The sequence below is a fragment of the Petaurus breviceps genome, unplaced genomic scaffold, assembly GCF_028583685.1.
Source record: "Petaurus breviceps papuanus isolate PSGF00001 unplaced genomic scaffold, PetGlider_PUasm1.0 91133, whole genome shotgun sequence".
In the NCBI taxonomy this organism is placed as follows: domain Eukaryota; kingdom Metazoa; phylum Chordata; class Mammalia; order Diprotodontia; family Petauridae; genus Petaurus; species Petaurus breviceps.
Window position 1 is genome coordinate 93,480,301 of NW_027187419.1, and position 12,669 is coordinate 93,492,969.

Genomic DNA, 12,669 nt, shown 5'->3' on the forward strand with positions numbered 1-12,669 from the left:
CAGTTATTTTTTGTGTGGGAGCCAAGTATCTAAATGCTACTCTCCCTCCCTCCTTTCCCTCTGTTATAAGGAGTTTTGTGTCTTTTCACGTTAGAATCCTAAACTTAACTGATTATGTTGATCCCTCTTTGAACCAGAACCAGAACCAATGATAATAAAGTTCATATGATGTTCATCTTCCTCCATCCTTCCCCTCTACTATAGTATGTTTTTATGCCTCTTTGTGTGGCATAGTTTACCTTTTTCTGCCTCATCCTTTCCTTTTCTCCCATTACAATCCCTTTGTACCCCTTAATAAGGTTTTTTGTTATCAGATTAGTTCATTTATACCTACACCCTCTATGTATATCCCTTTTAAATGTCGCAAAAATTATATAAATTTCAATATTGACAGTATCCACTTCTCATATAGGGATGTAAACAGTTTGCTCTTATTGAATCCCAAGTTATGTGTGTTTGTGTGTGTGTGCATGTGTGTTTTCCTTGTTTACCTTTTTATGTCTTTCTTGAGTCTTGTAATTGGAGATCAAATTTTCCATTGAGCTCTGGCTTTTTCATCAGGAAAGTCTGAAAGTCCCCTATTTCATTAAATGACCCTCTCCTTCCCTGAAAGATTATGCTCAGTTTTGCCAGGTAGCTGATCCTTGGTTGCAGTCCTACCTCTTTTGCCTTATGAAATATCAAATTCCAATCCCTCCAGTCTTTTAATGTAGAAGCTGCTAGGTCCTGTGTAATCCTGACTGTAGTTCCATGATATTTGAATTGTTTCTTTTTGGCTGCTTGCGGTATTTACTCATTGACCTTGTAATTCTGGAATTTGGTTACTATATTCCTTGAAGTTTTCAATTTGGGATCTCTTTCAGGAGTAGTCTGGTGAATTCTTTCAATAACTATTTGACCTTCTGATTCTAGGACCTCAGGACAGTTTCCTTTGACAGTCTCTTGGCGGATGTTGTCCAGGCTGCTTTTTTCATCTTGGCTTTCTGGTAGAACAGTAATTTTTAGGTTATCTCTCCTGGATCTGTTCTCCAGGTCAGCTGTTTTTCAAATGGGATATTTTACATTTTCTTCTAATTTTTCAATCTTTATGTTTTGTTTGACTGACTCTTGATACATCATAGAGTCCTTAGCTTCAATTTGACTGATTCCAATTTTTAGTGAATTATTTTCCTCAGTTTTTGAAGCTCCTTTTCCATATGTTCAGTTTTTTTTCCCTAGGGAGATATTTTCTCCAGTTATATTTTGAACCTTCCATCTCAGTTCACCAATTTTACTTTTTAAGGATTTGTTTTCTTTATTGAGATTTCTTTTTCCCATTTGGTCACTGTAGATTTAAATTTATCTTCTACCTCTCTAAATTGGCTTTTAAAATCTTTCTTGAGCTCCTCCAAGAATGCTTTTTGGGCTTGAGACCAGTTCACATTTCCTTCTGTGGTCTCAGGTATGAATATAGAGTCTATGTTGTCCTCTGAATTTGGTTGTTCTTGCTTACTATAATAGATCGTATTGTTATTGATTTCACAGATTCCTTCTTGCCTATTGTGATTGCCTATGTCCTGAATTTTTAGAGTGGATTCCTGCTTCTGGGGAACAGATGTACCATGTTTCTCAGGCTGGGGGCTAGGGGTTTGGTTGTTAACTTTGTGTGCTGTAGCCTTTGGGTGTCTAGACTGAGGCTAAAGCTAGGACTCTTAGTGTTTTCCCTGAGTTACCCTTAGGCTTACAGAGTAACCTGTGGGGAAGGGGTAGTCTGGCCACTTCAAGTTTCCACCTCTTTGCCTCTGGGATACAGCTCAGGCAGGCTCAGCAGCTGGTGGCCAGCAGTGTTGGTGTCTGCAGATTCCCCTGGTGGTGCTGAGGCACACCTGGGCTTATATTGTTAGCACTTGCTGGCTCCACTCCCCTGGGCTTCAGGAGCTCCTGCTCGTTAGCTGAGGTGGGGCTTGTTGGGCTGCCTCCTGCCCTTCACTTCAGGCTAAGCACAGACTCAGTCACATCCTTTCCTAATGTCTCCCAAGCCTGAGGCTGTTTCCACTAATTCAGGATTTTACTCTGGGTGGGATATTTATCTCTGGGTTTTCTGGGTCAAGGAAGGGGGATCAGAGCAGCTAGGGTTTAGTCTGCCATCTTGGCTCAGGTAGGTGATTTTTAAAATATCCAGGCTGTGGGCTGGTAGCCCCAGGAGAAGCTGCTGTCATTGCTGTGGGTCCTGAGCTTTCTCTTACCCAGCTTCCACCAATCTTCTGTCCTGTGGTGAGATGGTGTATCAACAATGTAATATTTACAATGCCTACGGTAACTATAACTATGCTGATATGTTTATTAATCACAAAATATAACAGGCTCTCTACATGGGGACAAAGCTAGAACATTTATTCAAATACCAGAAAACTGAATCCAAAAACCAGAGAGTCAAAGCCATCACAGTAGCTATAGAGTTGGCACAGGTAGGTAATGCAGTTAACACCCACATTCTCAAGCCTTCAAAACAGAACAGCCTACCTCAGGCAAAGGTCCTCCTCTCCTTATTCATGGCAACTGCTCAGCATCCACACAGCTCACTCCCAGCAGCTCCAGCCCCCCCACAGTTCTCGTCCCCAGAAGTCCTCAGTAGGAGACCTTAGCAGAAATTCTGGCTGGCTCAAAAAAAGGAATTTGTGCCACTGCTGTCGTTGCTACCATGTTTACAGTCACCACACTGACTCTAGCTTGGCTCCAGCTTCCTCTTGCCCCACCCCTTCTTGCTATGTCAGCAAATTCAAGGGGCATGGAAGATCTTCAAATCCCATAACCATTACAGATGGCTGTGAATTGCCCTTGGGGTAGGTAAGTCTGTTGACTGGGGCTCCTTCTCATTCTGCTGTAGTTTGCTCTCAGGTCTGTGCTGGTACAGCCCCCACATACTCTGTGCTCCCCCTGCCCAGAACTATGTGGGTACTTTCCTGGGCTGGGAATCTGCCATGCTCTCTCTCCCAATGGGTTCTGTCCCTCTAAAATCTGTTCTGATTCACTTTTTAAAGTTTAATGATGGAATTCAAGGAGGAGCTTAGAAAAGTTCCTGCTTCCATTCTGCCATCTTTGCTCCACCCCCCTTTTCTTTTGTATTTCTAATAATTCCATGTGTGTCTTGGCTATTAGATTTTTATCAGAAAAAAATGTTACAAATATTTTTAAAAACTAGTTAACTTTTAAATTCTTACTTCATGTATATTGTTTATGTAAATACTTTTATTTTTTAATAAAAATTTGGTTAATCAAGAATTCTCCCCCTTTGCATAGTTGTGATAAGTATTTCCTTTCCTTTTATAAACTTTTCTTAATATATTGTGTATGTATGTACATATTTGTGCAATATACATGTATGCATACATATATGTATACACATATGTGGTATATTCTTGTGAAAATTATCTTAGTATAATGTGTAAAGTATTGTTTTGAGCCTAATTTTCCCCAAATTGCTTTCTCATTTCTCCAGCAGCCTTAGTAAAATAATGAGTTCTCACCCATGTGGTTGGTATCCTTGTATTAATGAACACTATGTTAATATGTTCAAATGTTTCTGGTCATTGTGTATCTAGTCCATCCCATTGATAAATTTTGTCTTATAAATTAGTGTAGTGCTAGCATTTTCTCTAAAACTGTATATAAGGTGATCTTTTCTTTTTTGAGGGGCTCTTGGTCTTTGACCAGAGTGTGAAAGCCATTCCATAGTTCCACATCTATAAACTATACCATTGTATATTGCCCTTGTCTTAAGACAGTGGGCAGGGGGGCCCACACTGGGCCTGCTCTCTGTTGCCATCTGTTCTCCTCCTTCCCCAGTGAGTAGTAATAAAGTTTTAGTAACTAATATCTGTGTGACTCTTCCATTCTTCATCATGTCAATCTGGTTATATGTGTATAAACATTTGTCTATGCATTTATCAGTTTTGTTACTGTATAATTGGGCATATGGCATAGCTTACCAAAGTTATATTGTATTTTTCTGATAAGCTCCTTTATTTCTTTATCTGTAGTGAGTTTTTTTTTTCATTTTTGATTTTGGCTGATAGTTTTTTCTCTCTTGCTAAAAATCAAATTAGACAACTGTTTTTCTATTAGGTTCAAAAAGTTTCGAACTTCCTAATACTTAAAAACTGTCCATTTTCTCTATTAATAGAATTTTGTTTTCAGTTTCATCTCTTTGATTTTTAAAATTTCTGTAGTTATGTTTGTTTTTTTTCAAGTTGACATATTTTAAGTTTATTTCTAAACTTGTATGTCTAATTCATTGATCTATTTTTTCTTCTTATCTTGATGATGATGTGTAGAGATATAATTTCCCTCAATGACTCCTTTAGCTATATATAAAAGTTTTGGTGTGTTATCTTATTTTTTTCACTTTTTACAATGAAATTATCTACTGCTTTTGTGACTTATTCTCTTTTTAATTAAATTTTGTGTTGATTTTTAGTTTACATTATTCATTTCCACAAGATTTTGATTTACAAATTTTCTCCCCATCTTTCCCCTACCCACCAACCCAAAACAGCGATCCTACTGTATCCTAATGATCCAATCTGCTCTCTTCTATATCTTTCCCCATCCCTCCTTAGACTTTCTGGTAGGGCAAGATGGATCTCTACACCCCAGTGCCTGTATATCTTATTTTTCAGTTGCATGTAAAATAATAATAATGATAATAATAATAATTTTTTAAACATTTGATTTTACAACTTTGAATTCCGAATTCTTTCCCTTCCTCCCTCATCACCCACCCTTACTGGGAAGATAAGCAATTCAATATAGGTTGTGCATGTGTAGTTACGAAAAACATTTCCATAGTGAGTATATTGTGAAAGACTGACTATATTTCCCTCCATCCTGTCCTGCCCCCTAATTGTTTTATTCTCTACTTTGACTCTATCCCTTTTCAAAAGTGTGTGCTTTTAACTACCCTCCTCCCCAACCTGCCCTCCTCTCCATCATCTCCCCCCTCATCCCCTTCCCCCTACTCTCCTGTAGGACAAGATACCCAATTTTGTGTGCATGTCATTCCCTCCCTAAGCCAAATTCAATGAGAGTAAGGTTGACCCATTCCCTTTTGCCTTCCTGTTCTTCCCCTCCATTGTAATAGTTATCCCTTTCCCCTTCTATATGAGATAATTTACCCCATTCTGTCTCTCCCCATCTCCTCTCATTATATTCCTCTCTCACCTCTCAATTTCATCTTTTAAATATCATCCCTTCTTATTCAATTGATCCTGTGCCCTCTCTCTATGTATGCCTGTACACATATATACACACACTCACATATGTGTTCATATGCACATATACCCTACCAAATAGACATGTATATGTATATATATGGTGATTTATTCTTTAACCCACATATTTACTTATTATAATTTGTACTGTGTTGTAGTCAGTAACAAATGTGCTTGATATTTCTGCTTTTCTGCATTTGCTTATAAAGTTTTTATGACTTGACATATGGTCAATTTTTGTGAAGGTGCTGTGTAAATCCAAAAATATGTATACTTCTTTCAATTCCCATCCAGTACTCACCAGAGACCTATGATATCTAACTTTTATAAAATTTTATTTAGATTCTTGACATTTTTATTAGATTTGTCTGTTGTGCTAATGTGTGAAAAAAGTTTAATTGAGATCCTTAACTATTTAAGTTTCTCCCTACAATTAGATTAGCTTCTCCTTTAAATACTCAGATGCTTTGTAGCTTGGATCCTGTTTTTAAAATATTGATTTTATTTCATTATCTATCATGTACTTTTCCTCTTTATTTCTTTTAACCAAGTCTATTTTTTTTTACTGTATTCATGTCTGAAATTGTGATTACCGTACTTGCTTTTTAAAATTCATCTGAGGCCTAATAAATTCTGCTCCAATTCCTCATTTTAATTCTGAGAATCTTTTTATTTCAAGTGTATTTCTTGTAAACAAAATATTGCTAGCTACTGTTTTGTAATCCATACTCCTACTCTTCTCCATTTAATTAATGAATTCATCTCATTCACATTCATAGTTATTCGTATTTTTCTTCACCATACACTCTTATACTTTAAAAAATTCTCTTTGCTTCACCCCTCCCCCACTTTATGAAGAAGAAAAAAGTGGTGGAAAAAAGGAATGTGATCTACACTAGCAATCTATAATTGAAGTAGTCTGCTTGCTTATACTCCTTACCACTTCTCCCTTCACCTGGCCTAGATCTCAGCAATTGGGTCTTACATTTTCTTTTTCTCTTTTTAATCTCTTCTTTATGGTCCAATCCCTAAAATTGGAGGATTTTTCTTTTGTTACTATTTCCTTCCTGACTATCCTTTGCCTCTTAAACCTCTCTTCCCTTTTCCTGTATTCTTTCCCTATAAAATCTAATGTATGTCTACATAAATTCTTTGCATATCTGTGTTCAGCAATTGTTTGTCTAGTTGAGTGAGGTTAATGAAATACTTGATCTCACTTTCTCCTTCATGTTTATATCTCTTCTTCTGGCATAAAACAGTTATAAGAAATAACAAATTCCTCCTCTTTCTTCTTCATATCTTCTTTAGTATATCCCTTCCACCACTCCCCTCATCCTTTTTAGCCAACAAGACAAAGCAAAATCACTTTCAGACTCTGTATCTTTCTTATTCTCTCTATACCCATAATAGTTGAATTCTGAAAGGAACATTTATCTAATCTGTTCCATTTGAACATAAGCAAATCATCATTAGTAAGCCTTTTCCAATTTGTCTATTGTATTTACTTAAGTTTTTCTCATCTTCTGGGTTTATATTTTGATGATTCTACCCCACTCTGGTCCTTTCATCAGAAAACTTTGAAAGTTTTTATTCTACTAAAGGATTATATTTTCCTCTAGGAGAAAACAAGGATAGACCCAGTTTTTCCGGGATGTTTTGCTTTTCTTTTATCTTTTGGAATAATGTATTACAAGACTTCCTCTCATTTTATAGAAGTTATAGTATATTCTTATGGGCTCCTGATTGTAGTTCCTTGGTACTTGAAGTTTTTTTTTTTCCTGGTTTCTAATAAGTTTTTTTTTCCCCTTTGATCTAGAAGTTCTGATTATGACTATGACATTCCTTGCAGTTTTTAATTTGAAGTTTCTTTCAGGAGGTGACTGGTGAATTCTTTTTCTTTGTTTTTAATAGCTCTGTACTATTATGATTTCTTAAAATTTGATATCCAAGTTTTTTATTTGGTTACAGTTTTCAAGGAGATTAATTATTGATAAATTATCTCTTCTCAACTAGATTTCCAAGTCAGGATATTTCTTTAATTTTTTTGTGTGTGTGTAGTGGGAGTAGATTCCCTACATGGTCTTCTAAAGTTTTTGGCTTTTTAAATTTGTTTTTAATATTTCTTGTCTCATGGAATCATTGAATCATATTTATTCCATTTTATTTTTCAAGGAGTCCACTAGTTGGATAAAGTTTTCCACATATTTTCTATTTACTTGCCTTTCTTTTTTTTCCCCCTGAAAAGCTCTATTTTCATTTTTAAAAATATCTCATTTTACTTCTTCCAGTCACTTTGGAGTATTTGTGGCCAACTTATATACTTACTGTGGAGTTGTTCTTTCCTGGGCACATCTCTTTAAATGTTATTTCTTGTATTTTGAGTTTTCTTATTTCCCCTTCATCTCCAACCTCAGTTCCCAGATTTGTACTTGATACCAAGGCCAGGCTTTGCCTTTCCCCCTCTTTGGGATGGGATGCCCCATCTCTTCTCTAGTTTGTTTCTTACTGCTGCATTTCTGGGTGTATGATGCTAGATCCCTACCCATTCCTATAATCCTTGCATTCTGTCTCTGTTTCTTGGTGGCTCCACACATTCTTTTTTTTGTCCATCTTTGTCCCTTTTCCCTTGTAGAGGCCAATAGAGAATTATTGCTGTTTCTCTTTTAGCCATCTCTAATGGGATCTTGGTTTCTGACAGTCCTTAATAGGATATCAGAGATAACATTAGTCTCAGACCTACTGCATAGTCCTTTGGTATGCATGCCAGATTGTTAAACTGTCCCTGTCTCTGAATGCTCCAAGGAACATACTATCTGGTCTTATTGTTCTTCACCATGACTTATCAGGAACTGGCTGTATCTCCCATTACTTTTTTTTTTGACAGTCTAGGGCCAAGATTTTGATGGCGTTAGGTGTTATTTATGGGAGGTCAGACTGGTTTCAGGTATCCTGGGGTGTTCCCATTCAGAGCACCTTCAGGCTTCAGACCTGATTTAGTAATGATGATTGATTATTGTGATGATGATAGTTAATGTGTTATAGCACTTTAAGGTTCACACATTACTTTGAAATATTATTTCATTCCATCCATAACACAACCCTCAAAGGCAGGTGCTGTTATTATCCTCATTTTACAGCTAAGGAAATTGAGGCAGATAGTGGCTAAGAGATTTACTCAGGGTACATAGCTAAGTAGGTATTCAAAGTAGAATTCCTTGTTGTTGTTGCTGTGTTGTGTCCAACCTTTGTAATGCTATGCACCAGAGCATGCCAGGGCCTTTTATCCTCCACTATTTCTTGAAGTCTGTTCAAGTTCATATTCACTGTTTCTATAATACTATCTATTCATCTCATCCTCTGCTGTCCTCTTTTCTTTTTGCCTTCAATCTTTCCCAGAAACAGGATCTTTTCCAATAAGTACTGTCTTCCCGTTATGTGGCCAAAGTAGTTAAGCTTCAGCTTCAGTATTTGACCTTCCAGTAAATAGCCTGAATTACTTTTTTTAGGTATTGACTTATTTGATCTCCTTGCTGTCCAAGGGACTCTGAAAAGTCTTTTCCCGCACCACAATTCAAAAGCATAGATTTTTCAGCATATAGCTTACATACTCCAACTCTCACAGCCATACAATGCTATTGGAAACACCACAGCTATGAATATATGGACCTTTGTCAACAAGGTGGTATCTCTACTTTTTAGTATGCTGTCCAGATTTTCCATAGCTTTTCTTCCAAGGAGCAAGTGTCTTTTAATTTCTTGGTTGCAGTTGCTGTCTGCAATGATCTTTGAGCCCAAGAATATGAAATTTGTCATTGCTTAAATTTCTTCTCCCTTTGTTTTCCAAAAAAGTAATGGAACCAGTTCCTGATGTTTTAGCTTTTTTGGATGTTAAGGTTCAAGCCAGCTTTTATTCTCTCCTCTTTCTCCCTCTTCTTATTCTTCTCTTTCTGCCATTAGAGTGGTATTGTTTGCATATCTGAGGTTGTTGATATTTATTCCTTGATAATATTGTAACTCTCTAGTGACAACCTATTTTTTCCTAGCTATTTGGAACTCCTCTCCTACTTTACTCCTTCTAGGACAACAGACCTTATAAAAGAGGCAGCAGATTCATATGAGTGACTTTAATTTCTTAATAGAACTGAAATTCTTTGATTTGAAAGAAATTTTCCTTTTTAAAAAGAGGCAGTATCCTGGTGACCCTTGCATTTGGCAAAGAGTTTAGAAAACAAAAGCTGTGAATTTTACCTGTAGTCTTCAGGGATAGTTCTAGGGTAGAGAGGGTGTAGCAAGACACTGGAAATGGTGGAAAGGATATAAAAATAAGCCATAGAATACCCGTCCTCTGTTCTTCATCTGTTTTTCTTTTCTGATGTCTTCATTAGAGAAAGCATCACAATTTCTCTATTTGAGGCAGAAAGTCAGCAAGCCATGGCCCTTTCTCTGTATTCTTGTATGTGAAGTGGCCTAATGACAAAATATGCTCAACAGGGTCTAGAACCAGTGTAGGTTTGTATTCTAATTCCATAGGTTTTAGAGACATACTTGCATATGTTTATTTTTAAAATTATTGTTAGGAATTATATTTTCAGCTTATGAGTAAGTTTTGATAGATAACATTTGTACTGTCAGAAAGTTTTCCCAAAGTCCATGGATTTGCAGATTATTGCATATTACTTTCATGTTCTCTCAAGCAAAATCATCTATTTGAGTAGTTTCCAGACTACCACAACACTTTAACAGCTACTGCTTAAAAGTTGCCCTTTAATTTACTGAACTTTGTATATAGGTGGGTAGCTAGTAAATTGATTGTTTTTCTCCTGGCTACCTATGGACATCGTTGTTGAGAGTTAGTCCAGGGGTTTACTGACTTTGTCAGTGAATTGCCAGTTTCACAGATGAACCTTTCTTAGAAAGTGACCCTGCCCCCTCTACCCCTGCCCCCCAGTCAATATCTGAAAGCAGGAGATGGGTTGGATTGAATCTTAGTCACTTGGCCTGGACATATTCCTACATTCACATAATGCTTACAAGATTCAGAAAGTGGTTTACATGATCTAATGTAAACACACAACTTTATTTTACAGATGAAAAAACTGGCTCAGAGACATTAAATAACTTGTTCAAGTTTATACATCTAGGAAGTGGTAGAATACTGAAATGGATCTAAGCCTTTTGGCTCAAAATTAAACTCTTTACTGTGTCAAACTACACCCACTGTAGTGCTGCCCAAGGAACTGAAAAAAATGGAATATAGGATTGCTATAATTCTGTGTATGAGTATTGATCCTCGAGGAATTACAGAGAATGAGAGAGGATTATAAAGCCCATTTATTTGGGCTTTTTAAAATTTCTGTTAGCAAACAGATCCTTCCAAAACTGCAAAGTGATCCTGAAGAATCAAAATTGCAGGTGATCAAAGGGCAATGGAGAGCTATATGGTGGACTTAAGAAATAGCAGCAAAGAATTGACAATGGTTTGTATATAAGTGGCATAACTATATCAAGAAATTGTGTTATTAGAAAGGCAAGTAGTGATGTCGTGTAGTGAAAGCAAGAAAAGACATATGAATATTGTAGTCTACAGGTGACTATAGAGCGTTTAAAGACCTAGGTAAAGACCCTTAATCTACCCATGTCTCCCTTTGGGGATTTATGGCAGGACATGGACAAGAATCATATGGAGTTAGAAGGAATGAGTGGCTTGCCAGTCTCCTATTGTATGGAGGACTCACATGAGATCACGGCTCCATTTAATTATATAGAGAATAAACCATTGATGTGGAGTTGAAGACATTAAATTAGCTATTAATTTAGATAGAAATTTGCTTGAGTGCAGAGAATTGACTTAAGAAAACTACTAGCCCCACTACTAGCAGAGGCAAATCATCCAAGCAGTAATATTTATCAGATACCTACTTTGTAATTGAAATAGTCCAACTTGTAGGTGTTCTCTAATTTCTAGTGGCAGCAAATCACTTTGAGGGAATGGCCACTATGTACTTACATGAAGAAATAGGTGACTGTAAAATGAAAATGTAAAATGAAAAGTGTCCCCTGACATTTATGATTTTAAAAATGAAACCCAGTGTTGTAGTATATAATGTAATGCCTTTTTTTTTTTTGGTTAGACAAAATCCATAAGCCAGTATACTAAAGGGAAATGAGTGCTAGACTATGAATCAAGCAACATGGGTCTACTTCTCATTGTGGTTAAGGAAAACATTACTTAAATTCTTTGGACCTCAGTTATCTCATCTATAAAATAGTGACTAGATGCCTTTTCAAGTCCCTTGTACTGTGAATGACCCATGGGCATAACTTGGGGTCTCTATCAAGTCCCAATTGTGTTGGAATATAAGATTAGGAACCAGTTGAATGTGAAAAGACTCTTTTCCACTGATCACTATTTTGTTTTATATATGAACATATATTATCACTGTAGTAGAAATTGTATAAAATGGGAATGAGAAAATGTACAAAATGGAAGTTATAGGGCTTATAATCAGATGGTCACGTTGTGTAACAATTAAGGACAACAATTCATCAGCTTCTTCATCTGTAAAATGAGGGAGCTGAACTTGATGGTTCCCAAGACCATGGATTAAGAGTGGGAAGGAACTTCCAAAATCATACAGTTCACCACTCCCTTCCCCAATTGTATAGAGGAAGAAACTGAGGCAAGCAGGATTTAGTGGTTCACCCATGGCCTCACAGGTAGGGACAGAGCTAGCATTTGAACCCAGGTCCTCTTTTTGACTCCAAATCTGGCATTCTTCCCACTGAAAAACATTGCCTCAGTGCCTCTCAGGGCTAAAATTCTGTAATTTTTAGGATTCAAATCTCAGTGAGATTGAAATATGATTATGATAAACTTTACCATTAACTATAATGAATAAGACACTTTCTAGATCATTTTACTCAAAGCTCTTAATGGAATGACATGTTCACAATCTGCTTAATCCTCTCCTTTGTTTCAGAAAAGAAACTAACAAACAGCAATGCTCATGTGGAATACAGAAACCACTTGAGACATTCCCATATTTTTGGCTTAGCTTGGTTAAATCAGTGAATTTCTCCACCAGCAAAAGAATTGGTTTTTCTGTGTTGTGGAAAAAGCTAGTGGCCAAAAGAGTGGGAAGATGCTGTATCCTAAGCCTTTTTTCTGACTTGCTCAGGTCATCCTCATTTCTCCTGACCAGCTGAGGCTAATAGATACTAATCATATTAACTACCAGTTATAGAGCACTTTAGGGTTTTCTCATTTAACCCTAATGACAACCCTGTGAAGGTAGGTACTATTATTGTTATTCCCATTTTGTAGATGAGGAAACTGAGTCTGAAAGAAGGTAAGCAATTTTGTAAGGATCACTTAGCTAATAAATGAGACAGAATTAAAACTTATTTTCCTGACTCCAAA